General features: G+C 43.5%; 1 protein-coding gene across 3 annotated transcripts in view; it reads right to left on the reverse strand.

Annotated features, from left to right (window-relative positions):
* USP25 (ubiquitin specific peptidase 25) overlaps nt 1-17945 on the reverse strand; it is a 469204-nt gene that overhangs the window by 241633 nt on the left and 209626 nt on the right. The gene's annotated exons all lie outside the window — the stretch shown is intronic.

The following is a 17945-nucleotide window of genomic DNA, read 5'->3' on the forward strand; positions in this document are numbered from 1 at the left end:
GAGGAGAAAGGTGGTGAGAAAGAAAGAGGCAGGGACGATGGAGCAGGATCAGTGGCGTTGATGGAGCAAGGATTCACATGTAACGCGACTTGTTTGAATTCAGTCCTCTCGACATAACGTTAATGTACTAATCAACATGTTTGTATTATTAATATCGCATTACACGACATCTGAGGGAGGCTTGCAAATGTGCTTTTAATAATGCTAATCCGCTTGCAATAATATGGCTGCTGCTACGCAGGATTTCTTACTGTGCATGCGTCTGTCACACTCACGTGACATGACATATCTTTCGCTTGGAGGGAAACATTTGCTTCTGCGCACTAGTACTAAGATGGCTGCTCTGTGTTACAGCATTCATGAAGCTTGCACTGCTGCTTCTGCTAAGCTGTTCGTTATGCTTAACACTAACGCAATAGTTAAATAAAGTAATGGGAATGGGGTAGAGATAAGTGGTATACAGTGCATTCATTTATTCTTAGTTCTAAAACGGTTTCGTTCTGCTTTACTATCCGCTAGTGTTTGGGTCTGAAATGTATCTGACTCCATTTTGAAATCCACTGCACTCCATATTGAAACCTTTGAGCCTGCGCACCAGAGACTGAAAAACCATTGAGTCATGGCATTGAATGAGTGCCAGGGACAGTCTTGACCAAGATGCGCCCGCGATACTCACCTCCTGAACTCTACAGAGGAAGCAGAGTTCTCATATGAACTAAATTGTAACCAATATTGGAACAGTCATTGTCGGGTGGAATAAAACATATGTGAGAAAATAAAATGAAAGGGCGGGAATGCTAACATTAATATTCAAAAGAAAAAGTATCATTTTGGTATGGTGTGATGACTTCTCATTCTGTTGTCCAATCAAAATTGGGGATCCTTACACTTGCAACATTGGGGGGTGGTACACTGACCTGAAAATAGTATAACTAGGGTAGGTTTAGCTAGTTAGATTGTTCGACTTGTCCGAATAGCTCACCTGTCACTGACCCAACGCACTCAATAGGTGACCAAGAACAGAGGGCTGCGGAGTACTCTGTCAGAAGATTCCCTGACCCAATCGGGGTTCCGGGAGCTGAAGTGCTGGCGAAGCACTTTGTCGGGAAAAACAATAACCCAATCGGGGTTCTGGCTGTTAGCTGCAGAGAGGGACTTGCGCAGGCGTTGCAACTTAACTGCGGGTGCCGGTCTTAACCTTTGGTGGTCCTGTCCTGATCCAATTTGGCTTATCTGTCCTCAATTCTGGTCTGCACCTGCTTGCCTTGCTGGCGCCTGCATTTTCGGGGTTCTGTCCTTTGTCCAGCCCGTGGCCAGGGTTTGGTCTTTACACCATTCAAGGTAATTATAAATCCGTGTTGGTTCGTCATTGTATTATTTCCTTCTCTTTACCCTTACTACCTTTAAAAGTTTGACATATGTTCCCTTTCTTACCCTCCCTATTGTTGATATCTTGATACAGTTTTGATTACGTATTTCTTTTTCCCTTACCCTCCCTTTTGTTAAATCGTTTGATCACATATCATGTTCCTTCTCTTTACCCTCCCTTACTGCTAAATGTTCGAAAACCGTTTAATACATCTTTTGCATAGTTACATATTAATTCTGATCTTCATAATTGAAAGTCTGTTGGTGTTTAATCTTTGGATCATGACTATTTAAGAAACTTAGATAAAGATTTTAAACTTCCCGAGTCTGTGGTTATTATACAAGTGCAAACGTTATTTTCCTATTATGCCAACACCCTTGATCCCTTAGGACTTTAGGTACCGACTACAAGGATTGGTAAGTCAATGGTATAGGTCCTAAATGAAATTCCTAAATCACTGATTAGAAAAGTGCACAGGTTACCTGGTTAGACTCACATACAAGTTTGTTTGTTTTATGGGCTCAGGTGAGTATGATAAACTGAGTCGGGTGAACTGCGCGCTTTATCAGCGTGATGGAAGAAAGACCAAGAAATTTAGATGGTTCCCAATTTATGATAGTGAAGAACCCCTATATGGTCTTCCAGAGAAGGATTCTCCGGTAAAAGTCGAAAGCTAGTCACTGTAAGACAGTATCCAGCATTTGAACCCAAGTTTTGCAGATCTACTTATTGGGGGGGGGGGGGGGGGGGGGGGGGGGGATGGGGGAGGATTCAACTAATACAATAGATGCTGCTCACAGAAACAATGAATGAAAATTTAAGCCTGGTAAATTACTGCTACATAAAAGTAACAAAGTCCTCACAGACGTAGAAAGATGGTAATAGGAGAGTTGAAGACTATTACCAAATGGTATAAAAATAGTGCTGCCTAGGGAAAATATGGTGGGAGGTCAGAGTAAAATGCCAAAAAGAAGCACAGACAGCTGCAGCCCCTTCCGGGCAGCAGCTAATATTAGACATACAGCAGACATGCATGGGAGTAAGAGGATTAATAAGTAATTTACAGCTGTATTTTCTTAATAGAATAAAGAGAAAAGGGATAGATTTGTAAATGGTGGAAGCAGCATTCACACACAAAGGTCGTTCAACATATACTTGATTGTTTTTAACACACAATTGTTAGCTTTACCTACAATTTCCAATAACTAGATTAAAACAAGTCTGCTTGCAAAATAAAGCCCAAACTCTTTCGTAGTGATTTAAGCTTTGATACTAAACCGTGTATTACTGATTTGCCAAACGCCCTTCATATATTTCTCCGAGTTTCAGGAAAAGATCATATAAACTGGACATTTTAAACACATGTTTCAGAGAAAACAGACGACAAAACTAACAGACGACAAAACTAGAGGAAAACACGGGCACTTAAATAGAACAGCTAATCAAATCAGCAACTCAAAAAAACAGCGTTTTTTTGTGAGTTTTTTTTGCATAGCAAAGCATTGTAGACTCAAAAAGTTTGCATATCCTGCCATCTAGTGGTTTCGTCAGAAAAGTTACCTTAAAAATTCATGTAGTGAGAAAGTTTTCGTTCTGGCAATGCTGCCCCACCCATCACCCGTGCGGGGAATGAGATTTTAATATCTTTTTATGATCAATTTAATAACTTATCTCATCGTCAATTTTGGATCGGTTGTTTTCAGTCATTGAGTAAAAGACAAACCCCGCATAGGTTAGATAAACCCCATAAACTGACGCAACTCTGAAGAACCACTTACAACTGATAAGGGTTAAAAGATTTAATATAAAATTAAGAAAAGTTGCATATACAATCCTCTTAGGATAAGGTTCATCAAATATACAGGAACTAAAAGGAACATATATTCCCTAAAGAACCTCAGTCTACAAACGAATACAATTAAAGTCAGCTCGAGAATCAACAAATTAAAAAGCATAGATATGATGTGGTTCCGTTGCGTCATCTAAAGAAAGAGAAAAATAATCAAGTTAATCTGTCCCTACTCTATACTAAGTGACATCCCTACTTCGCAAGTTCCTAACCTAAAAAGGTGTCAGCAGTTTGACTTCCAAAGAAGTACAAACTCTCTTAGCCTCTAAAGGTAATTTCTATCGAGAAGCAGTACCCTCTCTGCCTACCCATCCGCTCTCTAAGGGTCCTCGGCCTACTGCTCTCTTGCGCTCTGATCTCTCTCAGCGCATCTGCTCAAGTCATCTACTCTGAGCTCTTCGCCTTCGCTCTCGCAATTCGCTTCGCCCTTCGCTATATTCTCCCCGGGGTGCTGTCCCTAAAATACACAATCACAGTGTGGGTGGAACGCCCCTTCGACGCCCACCACGGACTTTCCCCATGATCTCATTCTTTGCTCTTTTCCATGGCTTCATCTCTTTCCGTCGTCCGTTAAGTTGACCCTTCTCCTTAGGCGCCATCTTCGTCTTCTTGCTGGTGACTTCATTGACATATCAGTTGTCCTTTCGGAGCAAAAGTCTATCACCTCAGCAGAACTTTACTCTTTACAACTATATGCATAACCTTTCTTGGTCCTGTGAATGGTCATTTCAAAACAAGACTCAAATTCCAAGCGCCCCTTATCACGTTTAGGCCATAAACTCCGTCCGGCATTGTCACCTTAAATCTAGCAAGAACTAGACCCCTTGGCTCGCACGTTCACATCAAGGCTATTCACGACTCCTGTGAGCCCACTAAATTACATACAGCGGACTACACTCCTGCGAACCCTTGGTCAGCTAGGTTAAAATCACACATGACCTAAACCCTTCTAACATTCTTACAAGAAGCTTTCTACACAGTATAACCTTTAACACATATTTATATATAATCGCATTTAGTAAATCGTTTGCTTAAGTGAATGCATTCTACATAGAATATAAATTACCTAGAATATAACTTTACATTCTCATTCGTTACATCGTTATGTATTTTCTCTGCACATCTCTCCATGTTACATTTCTCGCCGTTTCTCCATTTAAAGTTACACATGTACATGAATTCTACTTTGCACGTTCTTCAATTCGTAAGCGTTTCTACACATTTCTACATTAGCCCACTATGTATACTGGGCTTCTAAATCTAACGTATGTTCAAGAGTAAATACAGTTACATTTCCTATATTACTTTGGTTACATCGGTTAACTTTTATGCTATAAGTGTCAACTTCATGTTACGATATACATTTCATTCCTACGTTATACGATGTGCTTGTAAATATGGCTCGGATATACGTTTTATTCAAATTGCGCTCTCTCAGTTCCCCCCTTTGATGACTTCTGGGAGTCATCACTAAATGCAATTTGAATAGCACCCTTACACAGAACTAGTTACAATATTCCCTCTTTTTATCGTTTCGAGAGCTCTTAAACTTTTGTACTGTTGATCTTGTAAAGCAGCTAATCTCCTTTCTTGCTCTCTCATGGATCTTTGTAACCGGTTCGACCTATACCATTTATACAATTTCACTAACCCTAATATTGTGATTATGCAAATCAATACTATCAATACGGGTTTTAATATATACCATATTATACTTTTACCAAGGTTGGCAAACCAACTTCCAACCTTTCCTACTCCATGACCTACTTTTTCCCAAACATTTGTTCTTGATAAATCTTCGATTTCTTTATGTATCTGTGTAATGTTCTGTATGACTTTCTCAAGTGGTTTTGAATTGTCAGGAATGTAAGTACAACATTCTTGGACCTTCAAAGCCTTGCAAACTCCGCCCTCTTTTGCTAGCAGTACATCTAAAGCAAGTCGGTTCTGAAGAACCATTGCTCTAATCGACTGCATCTCTCCTTCTACTAACATTAATGACCTTGCAGTACTTGCAGATAATCTATCTACGACTGTAGCTAGTCTCCTGATCTTAACATCGTTAAGTATCAAACCTAACATAGGAAACATCGCTCCAAATATGTCTGCAACTACTTCTGCATCTCCTACTTCCCTTTTCGTTCTTGTCGAAGCCTTTCCTTCTATGATCGCTAAATCCTTTGCATGATATATTTTGGGGAAGACAATTGCCAAGTAACACGAACCATACCAATTGTCAGGTAGTTTTACATAGGCATTTCTTCCACATACAAAATATACATTTGGAATCGCTTGCATCCCTTTCATAAAATCCTTCGTGTAGTACTCTAACCTAAAAGCATGTTCGCAATTTACTTCACCTACAAATACACTTTCATAATACGTCTTGCTTCGAGTTAAACATAACTTCCCTTTCTGCGTTCTATCCAAAGCTATTGGACCATTGCTACCCTTCTTCTTGTGTGCTTTTTCTTCTTCGGTCCAATCTGTTTTCCACTGTCCTGACATTTTCAGAATCTTCTGCCTTCTGTATCTGTCGTCTACTTGTCCTATGAACTTTTTCTCTACTTCTGACACTTTGCAAGTCAGATTATTTCTGCGTGCGTATGATGTATCTAATGTATCCCAAGGAAGAAAGAATTTAGCTAGTCTATCCTCCTTTTTATAATAGTCCCACTTATTCATTTGTTTATAATTCGGAACTTCAGGCAGTACCGAATCATAATTTGAAAAGTAGTACTCAAATCCTTCCCTACCATAAAATATACTAAGCAGTAAACTACATGTTATCCCATAAGTCAGTGGGAGATGATGATATCGGATGCCTTCGTCTACGGAAGCCGGCAATTGCATGCAAACGTAACATTCTTTGGCCTCCATGGCATCGATATACTCGTACAACAATTTGGCATATGCATTTGTAGTGGTAACTACTGTAATAATGAGAAAAATTACTACTGCTATTAGTGTACCTACTATGCATCTAGCTTTTCGGTTTGGGTTGCCGTTCTCCATGTTATCAAAACAGCGTAACTCCTTCCGTTGCGAGGAAAGTTTCTCTTTTCAGTCTTTGCTTTATTTGCCTTGTTCGATCTCTCAGTTTATAAAGTGCTCTTTATCAACAAAAGTCTCTTTTCACAACAATGTCTTTTTCTCTTTAGCAACAGACAACCCTAACCCTTCTCCGTCCTCTAAATGTAATCCCTAAATTTATTCTTCTTTCCACTCAGCTCTAGGTTATCTTCTTCTTTATAGCTTATATACAAAAGTCTTTATGCATCAACAATTATTCTCGTACCTGCAGCTTTAACAACAAGTTCCAATAGTTCAAAACGAACAACTTTTTCTTCTTCTTCTGGAATTTGATGACCAAAAGTTGGAAACTGTAATCGATTTAGCACTAGATCTTTGATCCGACTTAGGTATGGGGGTATGGGAAGTGTGAAGGTCAGTAACCCCTCTGTCTCGAGTCCAGGCGTCAACATCCATATCTCCACTGCCACAAATGGATCGAGATCGATTACCTTCACTTCTTTCACTCTCCCAGATTTCTGTCCCCAAGACATCTGCTAGATAGGTCCACTCTGGGGTGGCGTACCTTCTGCAGGGCACACGTACCCTTCTTGATCTCCTTGGACTCTCAGTGCCTGAGTCTGTAGTTTCTTCTTCTTGGTCCGACTCTTCAGCGATCGGGACAAGGGTTCTTTCTTGATCTGCTTTTAAGCTTGGCCTTCTCCTTCTCTCCGGCCAACTAGCTTCGTCACTCCTTGTCCTCCTACTCCTTGTTCTTGGACTTATCTCTTGGTCACTCTCAGCTTGTTCGGTATCTGATTCGGACTCCCAATTACTTTCTTCTCCTGAGGCGACTTCGGTCCCACTGGTGTCCTGACCGTCGTCAACCTGTTCCGACACCGGCTCAACCTCTTCGATCCCCTCTACAGCTTGGCTTTCCCCCTCTGTGGCTTCTCCGCTTTCCGCTGGATTCTCATCCGAGAGAGGAGCTGTTTCTTCCAGAGGTGTTGGCACTCTTCTGGTGTGTGAAGCATGTATCCAGTTTGGCAGGCCTCCACACTTTACTGCAGTGTTCGTAACAAGTATGACTTGAAACGGTCCTCGCCAACGCACGTCTAGACAGTTCTTTCTAACGTGCTTCTTCACCAGGACCCAGTCCCCCGGACACAGGTCATGGCACAAGTCTTGTGCTGATGGAACCTCTGCAGCCTGGACCTGGAGGGACACAGAATTAATGGCATCAGATAGTCCCTTGCAGTAGTCCAAGATCAAATCGTCTGTGATGTTCAACAACACTGCAGTCGGAACCGATGGCAATCTCATAGCTCTCCCCATTAGCACCTCATGTGGAGAGAGGCCTGTTTTCCTATCGGGTGTGCTACGTATGCTCATAAGAACCAATGGAAGTGCGTCTGGCCAACTCAGGGATGTTGATGAACAAACTTTGGCGAGTCTGGACTTTATCGTGCTGTTGATTTGCTCTACAATCCCTGAAGCTTCTGGTCGATAACTGCAATGGAGCTTCTGATCGATACCCAAAGCTGAGCACAACATCTTCACTATTTCGCTGTTAAAATGAGTTCTTCTGTCCGATTCCAAAGAGGATGGCACTCCAAACCTCGGTATTAACTCTCTAAGTAACAATTTCGCTACTGTGAGTGTATCGCACCTACGTGTCGGGTAAGCTTCAACCCATCTAGAAAATATACAGACAATCACTAAAACGTATCTGAGTCGATTGCACTTGGGCATTTCAATAAAGTCCAGCTGCATTCTATTGAAAGGCCCCCCAGACCTCCCAATGTGACTCAATGTGACTGGTGTTCTCTTTCCTACGTTTAGCTGCTGACAGATCGCACATCGCTGACATACTGCTTCTGCCGCTACTCTAAACTTCGGGTTAAACCACGTTTGTCTGAATACTCTCACCATAGCATCTCTACCTATGTGTGCTGATCCATGCAATTTCCTTGCCATTGGATTAACAAGCTCGTTTGGTAAAACTGCTCTCCCATCTGCAGAGATCCAAAAATTCATCTCACTTCTAGTACATCCAGCTGTCTCCCAGCCCTTTTTCTCATCCTCTGGTGCATTTTCCTGAACACTCTTTAGCTCATCCCACGTGTCTACAGTGTCTAACAACATTGTCAATTCAGTTCTTTCCTGTATTCCCCCCACTTCTACATTGGTGTGAGAATAACCTTGTTCTGAGCAATAACGCGCTACCTCGTCAGCATAACGGTTGCCTTGCGACACAAAGTCTACGTTCTTCGTGTGCGCGGCACATTTGACAACTGCTATGGCTGACGGACCTTGCAATGCTTCTAACAATAATCTCACGAATTCTCCATTCCTAATTGGGGAACCCGAGGAGGTCATGTAACCTCTTTGAGACCATAACTGCCCGTAATCGTGAACTACCCCGAAACCATACTGGCTATCGGTGTATATGGTGACTCGAATTTTGTTACCTGCTAAACAGGCACGGGTCAAAGCAATAATTTCAGCTACCTGAGCGGAATGTACTCCTTCCAGGCAGGCGGCTTCCACAACTCTGGTAATAGTACAAACTGCATAAGCTGCCCTCAGCTGACCAATATCGTCTCTTACGCATGAACCATCAACGAAGAATATTTCATCGGGGTCAGTCAATGGCTCATCCACGATATCTGGTCTCGGTTTGGTGCATAGTTCAGTCACATCAAGGCAGCCATGATCTGTACAAATTTCATCATCAATCTCATTTGGAAGTGGCATCAAAGTTGCAGGATTCAAGACGGAGCATCTCTTTAGGGTCACATTCTCGGCAGCCAGTATGACTTGCTCGTAGCGTGTGAGCCTGCTATTTGTCAGATGCGGAGTCTTAGTCCTGGTCATTAACAATTCTACAGAATGCGGTACGTACACCACTAACTAATGTCCCATTACCACACTTTCACAACGTTCAATGCTGACACCCGTTGCAGCAACGGATTTGAGACATCCGGGCAACGCTGCGGCTACTGGATCTAATGTAGCCGAAAAATACGCAACTGGCCTACGCGCATTTCCATGTAACTGGGCCAAAACTGCTAAAGCGCATCCCTCTCTTTCGCAGCAGTAAAGCAAGAATGGCTTTGTGTAATCAGGCATTCCTAAAGCCGGGGCACGACATAAGTCCTCCCTCAGCTGCAAAAATGCCATCAAACAATCTTTGTCCCATGGTACCGGATCACTTACTCCCTTGTGCGTCAGTTGTAATAACGGTTTTGCCTTTAGTGAAAAGTTGGCTTTCCACTGCCGACAATAACCGACCATGCCTAAAAACATCCTGACTTCTCTTTGTGTTGTAGGCGCGTTCATTTTCATGATCGCCTCTATTCTGTCTGGAGACACTTTCCGCTTTCCCTTTTCAATCCTATGGCCCAAGTATTGCACTTCAGTCTTACAATACTGCAATTTACTTGGAGACACCTTGTGTCCGTTCTCGGCCAAGTGATTTAGTAAGGTAATGGTGTCTACTTTGCAAGCTTCCTCAGTTTCTGACGCAACTAGGAGGTCGTCTATGTACTGGACTAGAACCGAGTTCTTGGGCAGTACTAGACTTTCAAGATTCTTCTTCAGTAGCTGGTTAAAAATCGATGGGCTTTCTGTATACCCCTGAGGGATACGACACCATGTTAAAACGCGATCTTCCAGCTTAAAAGCGAAAAGATACTGGCTCTCTTCATCTAAAGGAATCGAAAAGAAAGCCTGGCACAAATCTATTACGGTGAACCATTCAGCTTGGAACGGTATCTGGAATAATATCACTGATGGATTCGGTACCACTGGACAACATGAGACAACAATATTATTAATCTTTCGAAGATCCTGCACTATTCTGTATTTTCCACTAGGCTTCTGTAAACCCATAATCGGGGAGTTACATGGACTTCCCACAATCTCCTTCAGTATTCCCTGCTTAATCATGGATTCGATCACAGGCTTTATTCCTGCAATCGTCTCCGGTGTCAACTTATATTGTGGTATTCTCGGATACTCGGCATTGGGTCTTACCATGATCTTTACTGGTTCTACCCCTTTAATCAATCCTATTTCTTCTCCAGTAAAATCCCACACCTCAGCTGACACTTTCTCCCTCAAGTCCTGTGGAAGCTCCTCCACCGTTAGGGTAGGATATAGTTCCACACATTCCTGTGAGTTTACAACTTTAAAATCGGCATCCTCATCATTGGTCTGCACTTCTACTCCTTCAGGTGTGCAGTGTATTGTGCAATTTAGTTTACACAACAGATCTCTTCCTAACAGACACACAGGGCTAGAATCACAGATTACAAACTGATGTTCATCACTGTAATTCCCTATCTTCACTGATACTGGTTCTGTCAAAGGATTCGTCATCCTCCTGTTTGCGACTCCTACCACCTGTATCGTCTCTCCCGACATTGGCAAACCTGGGACTACCGCTGATCTCAACGTGGATCTAGTGGCCCCCGTGTCTACCAAAAAGGTCGTAGGACATCCAGCTACTTCAGCCTCTACGTAGGGTCCTCTCTGATCTACTTCCAGGGCTGCACCTAGAGTACAGTCTTCTTCTCTATTCACTCGTTGCCCTGTAAGAGGATCAACGTAGTAGCATTCTTCTCCTCCGAGGAACAATGGCATTTGTCTATAGGTTTTTCCTCTATTTGTAATGCGAGGCGGCTGAGGAAACGGGGCTCGAGGAGTCTGTTTCCCCCCTTTGATAAACTTTCCCTTCGGGACTGCTGTTCCCTTTACCATGCTGGGTTGAACCTCATCCTCCTCCTGTTCTAATTCCCCCGTCTCGACATTATATGGACACTCGCGTCTCCAATGTCCCACCTCGTTACACTGATGACACCTCGTTGTCTTTTTCAGTGTCGCGATATCCATTCTCGGTCTCGGTCTTTCTTCCTCATCTCTGCTCTGATTATTCTGTTTCTTTACTGGTGTTCCTGTTCCCTGTTGCCGCTGTCCACCCTTTCCAGCTGATTGCATCTGCACCAACATCAGCTTTTCTTTAAGTTTCTTTGCTTTTGAGTCTATTTCGTCGCTACAGTACCTTGCATATCTCAGAATCTCATCTAACGGTTTGTTCTGCCAACAAATCAAATGCTGTTGTATCATTAGGCTTATGTCTGGTCTCAATCCTAGAACAAACTTCGACACAAACTGTCCTATGTCTTTAGGATCCATGACATCCAACCCGCTATACTGTTTAAATGCTTTCAGCAATCTCTCGTAGAATTCGTGAACTGTCTCTTTAGGTTCCTGAGTTGTTCGATCTATCTTAACCCAGTCTATGTCTTGCACTGGCACTTTCTCTTTTAACCATGCAATTACCCTCTCGTACTTTTCCATGACTCTATCTGACGGGCCGTTTGTCTGGGCATCTCTCGGAGGCTCACAAGTGGGCCATTCGATACTAAGTTTGCATGCCGTCCACAAATCTCCGGGTACTACGATATCGAACAAGGTGTTCAAATCGATCCACAGCACCTTAGAGATCTTCACGAACCTCTCTACCTGCTTGTACCACTCTACGGGGTTCTCTCTTAACTTGGGGAAAGAATTAGTGAATGCCGCTAAATCCCCCCTACTCCAAGGTACATGAACGTAGTTTCCGTTCGCGATTTCTCGCAAAGGGAAAGCTTCCATTCGCATTAGGTCTCCATCCTGGGACTTCACAAGTGCACTCCTTCTAACAGATCCCCTCTTGGACCATTTTTCCTCCCATCTATCCAGATCTCTCCATATCCTAATACACATGATCAGTTCCCTTATGTGTACTCTTAGCCCAATCGTCCTACGCTCATCTAGATCTCGATCTGTGCAATTCAGCCTATGGTTGGCCTGTAAGGCTTTAGTTCGTGACATGTCTATCATATACTTGTCTGCTAATTCAGATAATTTCTCATGAGCTGCCCTTGCCTTCCGAGTAACATCCTTAGATAAAAACAGTATTTCATCTGGTTCGTACAGCTCTAACCTTTCTATTGCCACAGTGCCGTCAATTATTTCATCCAAGTCTGATTTTAAACTCATTACATCAATCCGTCTTGCTTTTATTTCAGCTCTCAGTACGTCAGTCCTAGGTTGTTCTCTTACATCCCTCTCACCTCCACTATGCGCCCTACGCCTAAGCACAGGTGAGTTATGAGGAGTTTTTCTTCCATCTCTTTGTTCCCACCTCTCTAGATCCCAAGCCTTTCCATCTTCCCTTGGGGTGTGGTGGAACATTGCTCCATTCCCCATCACTACATTCCGTCTTTCTGGCTCGGTGTCTCCAGATACGATATAGGATCCACCGTGCTGTTCTAAACCATTGTAACTCGCTTGCTGTCTGGTGTCGCTCAACAACCGATAAGATCCTTCATGGCCCTCCATGTTCCCGCGATCTCGTTCGTGATCACCGGATGCATGGCGAGACGTTTCGCGACTCCCTATATTCTCATGACTTCGTTCGTGTTCACCGGATGCATGGCGAGACCCTTCGCGGCTCTCCATGTTCCCGTGATTTCGTTTGTGATCACCGGAGGCATGTCGAGACGTTTCACGACTCTCCATGTTACCGTGATTCCAATGTCGCGCATTTTCTTCTGGGGCATGGTGAGTGCATCTGAAACTATTTCGATACTCCTGCGTCCTTCGTTCTCCCTCACTAAAGGTGACGCGAGGCACCTCCCCACACCCTGTACTTCTGTTGTTACACATTTGCCCATTGCCGCTGGTAATATGGCAAGTATCTCCTCTGCTTCCTTGACTCCCTCTCTCCCACTCTGGGCTGCTTTCGCCAGCTCCACAATGAGAGAGGATCCTGTTATCCTGATCACTCCATTCTGCTCCTGTTTCTAATTTCTTATTCTCAGTTTCTTCGGCAGTATCCCATTCTCTCAAATATTCCCTTAATTCCTTATAGGATTTCGGTTTCGGTCCCCTTAAATCCATCTGTCCTCTTTGGCCCCCTTGTTCTACCCAGGGACCCGTTGCAGAATCTAGTGGGGTACTCCGACTCATTGGTCCTGACAACTGCCTTTGGGAATTGGTTGTGTTATTCCTTCCCCCTGTCTCTGCCCTTTCTCTGTCCCATCGTGCCTGTTCCTCCTGCTGGACCCCTTCTGGGTTGTAGATTGACACTATAGGCCCTATGGTAACAGGTACTTGTAGAGCATCTGGCATTTGATACGACCTTGCATACTGCGTTTCTGGCACCTTCTGGACCACGAATCTTCCTACTACCCTCTGTTCGGAACTAGATTGAGGTACTTCCTCACCCTTCTTGGCATCCCACTCTGTTACTGGAAGCGATTTATATTCCCCCCCATCTAGCTCCGTCCCCTTGTTGTAGTACAGGACTTTCGGCTTCTCCGCTGTACGGAGGTGGTCTATCTGTTAGTAGTCTCTCTATTAGATCCTCATCTGGCTCGCTATCCTCATCTTCTTCTAGAGGTTTCTTTTCTCCCGTAGCTTCTAGCATTGTGAACAGTTTGTCTGCCTCTATCTTTTGTACCCTCCACTTTTTGGCTTCTTCGTCCCATTTAGCATCCTGCACTGCTTTTACCGATCGCCTCACTCTTTCCTGGCGCCTCTTTAAGCTCTTTTCATGTGCTGCTCTAAACCATGCACTAAGGGCTTCGAACTGTGTTGGCCTCGGTAGAGGTCTTGTTGCAAGCATTACCGCTTTCAGTTGGTTCAATACTTCCAATTTAAACGTCCCGTATCTCGGAAACGTCAGTTCCTTATTCCCTTCTGTTAGCTTATTCCACTCGGAGATCCATAATATCGAGTGTAAGCCTACATTTACTGCCATATGATAAGCTGGTGTGCCTTCTGGTGGAGCTTCTTCTCCGGCATACAAGTTTCCTCTATCTCTCTTAAAGATCGCCCTTAAACGTTTAAAACACCTCATTTTCGATAATCTACAAATTTCCTCTACTCTCTTCCTTATTTACGTCCCGATGACAAACCAACCAATCCCTACGAGACTCTCGCTAATCGGCCTATCCCAGCGCGATTCTACGCTGACCGACCAATCTCAGAGCGGCTCTACGTTGACGTCACTCGTTCTCTTTGCAGCAATTTCCTTCCGTTCTCAATTCGTCTCACGATCTTGCATGCGTTTCATTCATACACCGAAAAATGACTACTTCCGTCCAAGCGATCACTTTTCTCTGACTGTACGGCCACAGTCTAACTATAATTGTCACCTCAACTGGCGAAACATCTTCCCTCTTACGGTCAGACGCTTGCCTCAACTGATAGGTTACTTACACACAGTAAACGTACGACCAGCGTCCGTTACTCATACACTCACTCTTACGCTCCCCCTATCATCGGTCTGTCGGGCGATCAATGGTACCTCATGACCCCCTTTTCAATGGTAGACAAATTACTCTGGGTGTTCGATACACCCGAACCACTTAAGCTCTCCTTGAACTTAAGATTTTATCCGGTTGCGCGCGCTCACAACCTTCCCTCAATCACACTACAGGCATTCAACTCCGCTTGACATTACAACACAGGTACAACACAAAATACCGCAATCTTACAACGCATGACCCTTATACTCACTCTCGACCGACTCTGCTGCTTTTCTCTCGACGCACCGTCAGCACCGTCTTCGGCAGGGATTCTTCTTCTGGTCGTCGATGACTAGGGACCTTGGGGTAATCTAGACCTGACCTAGGTTGTCTTCCTCAAGAAGAAAACCATCTTTCTCTGCTACCAACTGCGGGGAATGAGATTTTAATATCTTTTTATGATCAATTTAATAACTTATCTCATTCGTCAATTTTGGATCGGTTGTTTTCAGTCATTGAGTAAAAGACAAACCCCGCATAGGTTAGATAAACCCCATAAACTGACGCAACTCTGAAGAACCACTTACAACTGATAAGGGTTAAAAGATTTAATATAAAATTAAGAAAAGTTGCATATACAATCCTCTTAGGATAAGGTTCATCAAATATACAGGAACTAAAAGGAACATATATTCCCTAAAGAACCTCAGTCTACAAACGAATACAATTAAAGTCAGCTCGAGAATCAACAAATTAAAAAGCATAGATATGATGTTGTTCCGTTGCGTCATCTAAAGAAAGAGAAAAATAATCAAGTTAATCTGTCCCTACTCTATACTAAGTGACATCCCTACTTCGCAAGTTCCTAACCTAAAAAGGTGTCAGCAGTTTGACTTCCAAAGAAGTACTAACTCTCTTAGCCTCTAAAGGTAATTTCTATCGAGAAGCAGTACCCTCTCTGCCTACCCATCCGCTCTCTAAGGGTCCTCGGCCTACTGCTCTCTTGCGCTCTGATCTCTCTCAGCGCATCTGCTCAAGTCATCTACTCTGAGCTCTTCGCCTTCGCTCTCGCAATTCGCTTCGCCCTTCGCTATATTCTCCCCGGGGTGCTGTCCCTAAAATATACAATCACAGTGTGGGTGGAACGCCCCTTCGACGCCCACCACGGACTTTCCCCATGATCTCATTCTTTGCTCTTTTCCATGGCTTCATCTCTTTCCGTCGTCCGTTAAGTTGACCCTTCTCCTTAGGCGCCATCTTCGTCTTCTTGCTGGTGACTTCATTGACATATCAGTTGTCCTTTCGGAGCAAAAGTCTATCACCTCAGCAGAACTTTACTCTTTACAACTATATGCATAACCTTTCTTGGTCCTGTGAATGGTCATTTCAAAACAAGACTCAAATTCCAAGCGCCCCTTATCACGTTTAGGCCATAAACTCCGTCCGGCATTGTCACCTTAAATCTAGCAAGAACTAGACCCCTTGGCTCGCACGTTCACATCAAGGCTATTCACGACTCCTGTGAGCCCACTAAATTACATACAGCGGACTACACTCCTGCGAACCCTTGGTCAGCTAGGTTAAAATCACACATGACCTAAACCCTTCTAACATTCTTACAAGAAGCTTTCTACACAGTATAACCTTTAACACATATTTATATATAATCGCATTTAGTAAATCGTTTGCTTAAGTGAATGCATTCTACATAGAATATAAATTACCTAGAATATAACTTTACATTCTCATTCGTTACATCGTTATGTATTTTCTCTGCACATCTCTCCATGTTACATTTCTCGCCGTTTCTCCATTTAAAGTTACACATGTACATGAATTCTACTTTGCACGTTCTTCAATTCGTAAGCGTTTCTACACATTTCTACATTAGCCCACTATGTATACTGGGCTTCTAAATCTAACGTATGTTCAAGAGTAAATACATTTACATTTCCTATATTACTTTGGTTACATCGGTTAACTTTTATGCTATAAGTGTCAACTTCATGTTACGATATACATTTCATTCCTACGTTATACGATGTGCTTGTAAATATGGCTCGGATATACGTTTTATTCAAATTGCGCTCTCTCACCCGAGTGTGTGCATGGGCGCTGATTCACCCAAATGTCTCTATTTGTGAGCTGATCTCCTGATAATACGCGTCTCCCCATATCTTGCTTTCTAACCTGTTCCGTCTCTTTTTTTACTTCTAATTCACTTTTTCTACCACTTGTATTACTCCCTTGTCTTTCTCAGCTGTCAGAATATCCTCTACATATCTCTCACCTCTTCTCCTCCATGTCTCCCTTAGCTGTCTTTTCTAACCTATTTGTGTCTCTCTCTACAAACTGTGTAACCACTCTCCATCGTCATACTAAACGGTGACACTTTAACACCACTATCTCAACTGCCTCCCTTCTCTCATGATCACTTTTTCACCTATCCGCCAACCCGACTCTCCGAGATGTCTTTCTAACCCGTCTCTTCATCACGCCTGTCTCATACCAGCCTTCCCTTCATGTATTTACCCGACAAAGTCCTCCGAGCAAACTCGACCGTTCAACAGCTCTCCGCCAACATTCTACAGTGAGCTTCACCCGAAGGGTCCAAATAGAGCGTGGAACATAACAATGGGGAGGAAGGGGCGTAGGTGACAGAGAGGGTAAGGAATATACCATTCCGGATATCAGCGATCACCACAGTGCACACTGACTGGGTGGACATATCGTGTTTCCGAGTGTCTGATGAAAAGCCCAGCTGCCTCTGTTCGTACAGTTTTGACATCCTATGGATACTACGGACACATTGTTTTTTAGTCTTTCATAGCTTCACAAACCTTTCATTAAACAGTACAGTGCCATAAAAAAAGCCATTTTCAGTGTCTGCCAGTTCCTTGGGCAGACCCCGTGAATACCCAGTAGTGGCTACATGCCTTGATCTTGTTTCTGGCCTTTTAACCCTTCGTATTCACATTTACGGTATTCTTGGATATATAGGCACAATTACCTCATCCAATTCATTTCAACGGGACTGCAATAGTATGCTAGAGTGATGCAGTTCTGGTAATGTTCGAAGATACTGTGCTAGTGTAGTGACCTGGGTCAGGTGCACTAGGACCCTGCACTCACTTGACCAAGGGGAGGGGGACAGAGACTAGACACAACTTCCAGTCAGGGAGTGAGGAGAGCATTTACTGGACATGAGGGCAGAGGGCACAGCCGTGCATGTGGTTATGGATGTGTATTTGGGCATGGAGATACGCAACGAATAAAGAAAGATAATAAGCACCTACCAGTCTCAGAGCGAGTTACTCCAAGAACACAACAACTGGCAACGAAGGTGGGATCAGGAGTTATCACCAGAAGCGCGTGCCCCGCCCACTATGTCCACATGGAACCAGGAGTCCAC

This window comes from Lissotriton vulgaris, chromosome 8 (genome assembly GCF_964263255.1).
Source record: "Lissotriton vulgaris chromosome 8, aLisVul1.2, whole genome shotgun sequence".
In the NCBI taxonomy this organism is placed as follows: Eukaryota; Metazoa; Chordata; class Amphibia; order Caudata; family Salamandridae; genus Lissotriton; species Lissotriton vulgaris.